We start from the raw sequence: 7,041 nt of genomic DNA, 5'->3' as shown, positions 1-7,041 counted from the left end.
TATAATCTTACACAAATCTTTACACTGCTTGACATTCTTAAAACGTCCTGTGCAAAGAAATGATGAACTGCACACATTCAAAATATAAAATGGTATTTAGCTCTCAATTTCACATGAATGGATTTCTGACGTCAGCAAAAAATTCTGCTACTTGTTACAAGTTTACTTGCAAAATACTCTGAAAAAGTGGATGAAATTTTGCCTAGGGAGTTTGGGAAAACCTTTTCTCACATGGTTCTCATTGTGGGGTTACCCAGTTATTGCATGGCCAAAAGGCATAGACATTTACTTTCAGATGTAGGAAACATATTAGAGCCCTTTGACATCAACTGTGACCTTACAAAATTTAGTTTACAATGGATATCGGCAATTATTCTTTAAGTAATGTATAATTTAAATAGTGACCTTGGTGTGTTCCCACTCTATCACAGTGGATAAAAACACAAATGCCATAAAAACTAAGACAGTTTTCACTCACAGTTGTAAAAGCATAAGGCAAATCCTCCTGAGTGTTGGAATTAAAGGCATGCACTACCATGCCCAGCCGAATAAATAAATAGTTTTTAAAAATAAATAAATATTTTAAAAGAGAGTTGGAGAGATGGATCAGAGGTTAAGGATCTTGTCTGCAAAGACCAAGGACCAAAGTTCAATTTCTCAGTGCCCTATTAAAGCCAATTCAGAGTGTATGGGGTACATCTGGAGCTCATTTGCAATGGTTGGAAGACCTAGCTTGACCATTCTCAATCACCCTTTCTCTCTTTCACTCTCTCTCCTTTCATCCCTCTCTCTACCTCTCTCACCCACTTTGCTAAAATATATAAGTAAATGTATTTTTAAGTGTCCACTATCTATCCATAGTTTCTCATGTTTGGGTCAATAATGAATGCAGTTCCAGTATAGGTTTCTTAAAGGCAAACAAACAAAATGGCCACATATATCCTTTTCTGGATATACCTACTATGTTTATATTAAAGCTTAATCTGCATATAAAATTTTTGAATATTATTATATGAAGATTATGTTCTGCCCAGACCCTTATTAAATGACCAATGTAGTTAATCTATTCCAGTAAAGTCATCCCAATTTTTATTCATATCACTGCTGTTCTTAGGCAGTCAGCAATTAAGCCTTTTTTTTTTAATTTGTTTACTAAAGAGAGAAAGAGAATATGGTAAATCCAGCACCTCTAGTCACTCCAAAGAAACTCCAGACACATGCACCACTTTCTACACTTCTCTGATGAGGGTACTAGTGAACAGAACCTGAGTACTCAGGTCTCAAAGGCAAGTGCATTAACCACTAAGCCATCTCTTCTGCCCATTAGTTAGATTTTAAATGACCTTAATTTGAATGTGATGCAACCAAATAATTGCTCATGTGTCTGAAACTAACAACTTGGACTTAACATTACCTCAATACATCCATTAGTACAAGTATTAAGCTTTATATCTTTTGTAATTAGGATATTTGGGGTATGTTGAATTAGAGACACAGTTTTTATTTAAGACGAAGTGGTTGAGGTAGTACATTTACTAAAATTGGAATGATACAGATTAGATTAACATGGTCTCCGTTCCAGAATGGCAAACAAACTTTTGAATTGCTCCATATTTTACTTATTTTTTTTTTATTATTCATTTGAGAGAGAAAGTGGAGTGAGACAAAGAGGGGGGGGGAGGGAGAGAAGTAGCATCCCAGGGAATCCAACTACTGCAAAAAAAAAAAAAACAACTCCAGATACATGTGCCAGTTTGTTCATTTGGCCTATGTGGGTCCTAGGAAATCAAACCATGGCCCTTTGGCTTTACAGGCAAATGTTTAACAACTAAGCCAACTTTTCTACTCATGTGTTCCACATTTGAAATAAAGAAAAAAATAGACACATCAAATTGGTAGAAGATATGGTACTGTTGTCTAATCTAGAAAACATATTTCCTCTCAGTCCAAAAGATTAATTACTTCTCAGTGGATTTTGTCTCAACCAATTCAATGATACTACGTTTCGAGTATTTTTATGATCAATATAACTATCGAGATTTGTTTGTAGTATTGTGTAAGTATTCAATTTCATTTTCTTTTGGAGAAAGTATCTTATCTTTGGTACTTTGGAGATGAGTGTGTGCATGAAGTTTTTTCATAATCTAACCGGGTATAGGAATGTGTTCACATGTGTCTTAAAACCTTACCATAACTTGAGGTGGGCATTGTGGCACACACCTTTAATCCCAGCACTCTGGAGGCAGAGGTCCTGAGTTCTAGGCACCCTGAGAATACATATTGAATTCCAGGTATGCCTGGGCTAGAAAGAGTCAATAAGTTGAAAAACAATCAAAACAAAAAGAAGAGAAAACCTTACCACAACTTTATAAAGCCTATGTAATTCTCTGTTTCATTGGCTACTTTCTATGTATTTTTGCATCAGTGCCAATCTGTAACTCAGAATTATGTGAATCATGCTTATATACTCCACTTTTGAAACAAAATTATAGCCACTGTCGTTGTACAGATATCCACATAAAGATTGAAGAATCTCACCCCCAAGTAAGACTCAGAATACTCCACATACATACTTTTACACACACACACACACACACACACACACACACACACACACACCATGAATATAAAAATGTGCAAAATTCATTCTCACACTGAAGATCAGGTACATGTGTGAGGTCATGATTGAGCATTGTATGATGGAGGCCTTGAGCATTGTCACCTAACAGGATAGGATGTTGGACTGGGACTATCTCCACAAGAATAAAACAGTGACATCATTTTATGTTTTCTGATGTGAATGTCACATCTCTTCTATATTGGAACTAAAATTTACTCTGTCAAACTTGATGTTAAGTTTTTGACTTTTCAGGTTTTTTTGTTTGTTGTTGCTGACAAAAAGAGGTAAATACAGACATCAAAATCAGTAGAAAAAACTTGGAAAGCATTAGTGATTCAGAAAATAGGGAGATTTAGAAGGAGGGAGATCATGGGGGATAATTCCAGCGAATATTTAGTGTATGTGTGGGAATTGTCTGTAAAACTTTTAGAAAATCTATAGTATAACCCATGGACTATGTGAGGTCTTTAAGCGATTTCCCCTTTCATTTATTTTGTTACATAAAGAGTAGAGAGTAGATTACATAACATAAACTTGGACAAAATAGAAAGTGTTGACACACTCAGATCGAATCATCACAAATTTCCAAATGTGCTTTACAGCGTTCCTTATCTTTTGAAGTGAAAATATGAGACGAAATTACTTTCATGCCATGTTTCCAAAATCTAGAAAAATCACATAAACCTGAATGCATGAACTGATCTCCAATTAAGTTGTCCTTGCTGGGTTACATTACCAACATGAAGGGAATAATGAACAGAAAGCATGATGTGCCATTGGGAAAATAAAGCTTGATCAACCTATGGTTTATAAAGTAGGATGAGTTTTGTGTTTAGAAAGGACCCTAATAGCCATATTTTCTGACTTCTATTCCATGAAATTCAGCAAAATGCCACATTATCAGTGAAGAGACACAGAGAGTATAACAAGATTATTAGTGAAAAGAAAATTCAGGCTCAAAATATCCTGGATGTCACCAAGACAGGTGAATCACTCTTGGGCTATCATGGGAAAATAAAGATTAAAGAATGTCTGTCATCCTCTGATAGCCATTTCTCATTGAGAATACTTATGATTAAAGATTTCTCATTTATGAAGTGAATGTAATACCACCTCATCCTCTTTTTTGTGTTTTACAGACACATGTCCAAAATGGAGATATTGACTGTGTAAGCAGAAACATGGCTCTCACAACTATTCAAATGTTCAAGCTAAATGGCATTTGAAGTCAATTCAGTCATTAGAACAAAAATTATTAATACAAAAACATGAAATAAATGGTGCATTAGTGCAATACTTATAATTAATGTAATGGGGAATTAGTCCTGTTTAAATAGTGATTTTCTTTAAATGAAGAAAAAATTAATTAATTTAATAAAAATGAAATCTGAAATGTGATTATGCATTTTAATTCTACTTTGAATGCTGACCTCACATTGACAGCATATTTACAATATCTCAATGAGGCTCATCATTGCGATGCATGGCCTAGAGGTACATATAATTCGTGTGACTTCGGACATCACCATATACACAGAATCTCACACTTCTATCATGATAAGAAGAGTCATGTGAAGTAGTAGACCCTGGAAAGTATGCCAACATAAATGTACTTGATAACCCAAAGTCAGTTCACATTGGTTTTCATTTTTATTCATGAGAATACATTCATTCATATTGCCCATGTTCAAACAACACCCATATGATTTTCTTTATACCCTGACACTGATCATGTTCTCAATATCCATTCACATCGATGTAAATAATTATCATTTATAATTCCCCAGGTTAAAAGAAGATTCACATTGCTTGCTGCAAGTAGGTCTCTATGGAACCAAAATAAAAAACTACAGACTTGTAATCATCTTTCATTCCAGATTGTACTCATATTAATGAGTAATACTGATCCTTCACCCAGTCTTCCCTGTCCATGTATTTCCCATTGCTGATTTTAGTATTAGTAGCTCCCTCTGTGATTAAATGAATTGATTTCATATAACAGTCAATGAACTCTGAATATAGAAACATATTACTGGAATTTAGATGATCTTGCCCCACCTCATAGTCCTTATCACATTTTGGATACATTTCTTTTGCCTTTTTTTGTTGTAGAAAAGCCACATTTGGTGGTGGAGAAATGAGTCAATTTTGTAGTAGAAAAAATACGAAAAAATTTTGAATAAATAGTATTGCTTGTGCTTTGTCACATTTATCATTGAAAAAACAGGACGTATATGGATTATATGACAAAGAGGTTAACACGTGGCATGTTACTGAATTCAGAAAAGTGAACTGAGATGTGGGAATGGTTGTCCATGCCTCTAATACCAGCACTTGGGTTGCAGAGGGCGGAGGATCGCCATGCATGCAAGGCCAGGCTAAGCGTACATAGTGAATTCCAGGTCATCATAGGATACTTTCAGTCACTACCTCAAAAACCAGAAAGAAAAACAACAACAAACTAAAGATAACTCACCAAGGAGGATTGAACTTCTACCTCAGATTTCAAATATATTTACTTCATTCTCAAAAGCAAAATGTAAAATATTTCTGAGAGACAAACAGAAAGTTGCCAATGTCTTACCACTTAACTTAAACTTAAGGATGCAGATATCTACATTGATTTCTTCACATATCATGATTATACAGTGTTTTTTTAAACATTGACATCAGATTTACTAACAATCTTATTAAGACACAAAGAAAAATGGAAGCAAAAATTAAAAAGTTTAATATATGAAAACTATGCTATTTTAACTCCCCAAAATTTTTTAAGCCAGCCAATAAGCGCTAGTTTCAGGAAACTTTTCAGTGAAGTATATATTAGAAAAAACAAACATTATTAAAAGTGTAGAAATCCATTAGATAGCATATAATTCATGGGTTTCAAATAAGAAAACTTAATCATCTGCATATGTGTAAAAAACATGTGGGTCCACATATCTTGGTTTTTGCACTGCTTGTGGTACTGAGGTAAGAGGAATTCTGAGACACAACCGAGAGCCCAGCTACCTAACTGTATATTTCACTATCATAGGGACAGACCCTTTCTCCAAAACCAAACAAAACACTAGATTGCTTCTTAAAATAGTCCTAGTTTGCTCTATTATAATCACATACATGAAGAAACAATGCATGTATGCCAATAGTACACACAAACAAATACAAATTCTTCTCTAACAAGCTTCCCTAGCTCTCACTTCCATTGATTCTGAAAAAGTGAACAATGAACACAAATACAATCGTTAGACAGAGATACAGATCATTGTAGAAATCAACAAATGGTCCTAAATATGAAGCATACATTATTCTCATATAACATATTCAAAAAAAAAGAATGACTAACTCGGAAAATAAGGAGACAAAAATAAATGATATAATTAGAACTTCCTTGTGATAAACATCATGTAAACATGAGATCTTTATTAATATAAAGATCTACTTACAAACTGTTATTCTGTATAAGAAAAATAATCCAGTGTACACAACCAGTAAATGCAAACTTCTGAGCACTTAAAGCTTATCAGGGATAAGGAAGTATCTGAGAACTGTAGAGATTTTTAAATGTTAACAAGACCGAATTAGCTAAAGAAAATCTTTGTTGGGCTGGAGAGATGGCTTAGCGGTTAAGCGCTGACCTGTGAAGCCTAAGGACCCGGTTCGAGACTCGGTTCCCCAGGTCCCTCGTTAGCCAGGTGCACAGGGGGCGCACGCATCTGGAGTTCGTTTGCAGAGGCTGGAAGCCCTGGCGCGCCCATTCTCTCTCTATCCCTCTATCTGTCTCTCTGTGTCTGTTGCTCTCAAATTCATTAATTAATTAATTTTAAAAAAGAAAAAGTTTGTTTAAGCAAAGATAAAGAGTTTCATTCACTGATGAAATATAGAAATTTCTATCAAAAAATTTATTTTCAAGCTGAAGAGATGGCTTTGTAGTTAAGGCACTCTCTGTGAAGCCTAAGAACTACTGTTTCAATCTCCAGGTCCCATGTACCCAGATGCACAGTGCTGCAAGTATGCAAGCTTGATCATGCACCACAAGGCAATACTCATGTCAGGAAGTCGTTAGCAGGGGCTGAAGGCCCTGGTGTGTCCATTCCCTCCTTCTCTTTCTTTTTTTTTTTAAATTATTTATTTATTTGAGAGCGACAGACACAGAGAGAAAGACAGGTAGAGGGAGAGAGAATGGGCATGCCAGGGCCTCCAGCCTCTGCAAATGAACTCCAGACGAGTGCGCCCCCTTGTGCATCTGGCTAATGTGGGACCTGGGGAACCGAGCCTCGAACTGGGGTCCTTAGGCTTCACAGGCAAGTGCTTAACTGCTAAGCCATCTCTCCAGCCCCCCTCCTTCTCTTTCTTTCTCTCTTTTTGCATCTTTCTCTGTCTCTGTCTCTCAAAAAAAAAATTGTAAACAGTGATTATTT

General features: G+C 35.5%; 1 non-coding gene across 1 annotated transcript; it reads left to right on the top strand.

Annotated features, from left to right (window-relative positions):
• Positions 1–1,514: 1,514 nt before the first annotated feature.
• On the top strand, positions 1,515–1,618 carry LOC123457119. Its single transcript, XR_006634894.1, has one exon. It is a non-coding gene; the product is annotated as a U6 spliceosomal RNA (small nuclear RNA).
• Positions 1,619–7,041: the final 5,423 nt, after the last annotated feature.

Source organism: Jaculus jaculus, chromosome Y (assembly GCF_020740685.1).
Source record: "Jaculus jaculus isolate mJacJac1 chromosome Y, mJacJac1.mat.Y.cur, whole genome shotgun sequence".
Lineage (NCBI taxonomy): Eukaryota > Metazoa > Chordata > Mammalia > Rodentia > Dipodidae > Jaculus > Jaculus jaculus.
The sequence above is the reverse complement of the archived record's forward strand: the minus strand, read 5'-3'. Positions and strand labels throughout refer to the sequence as shown.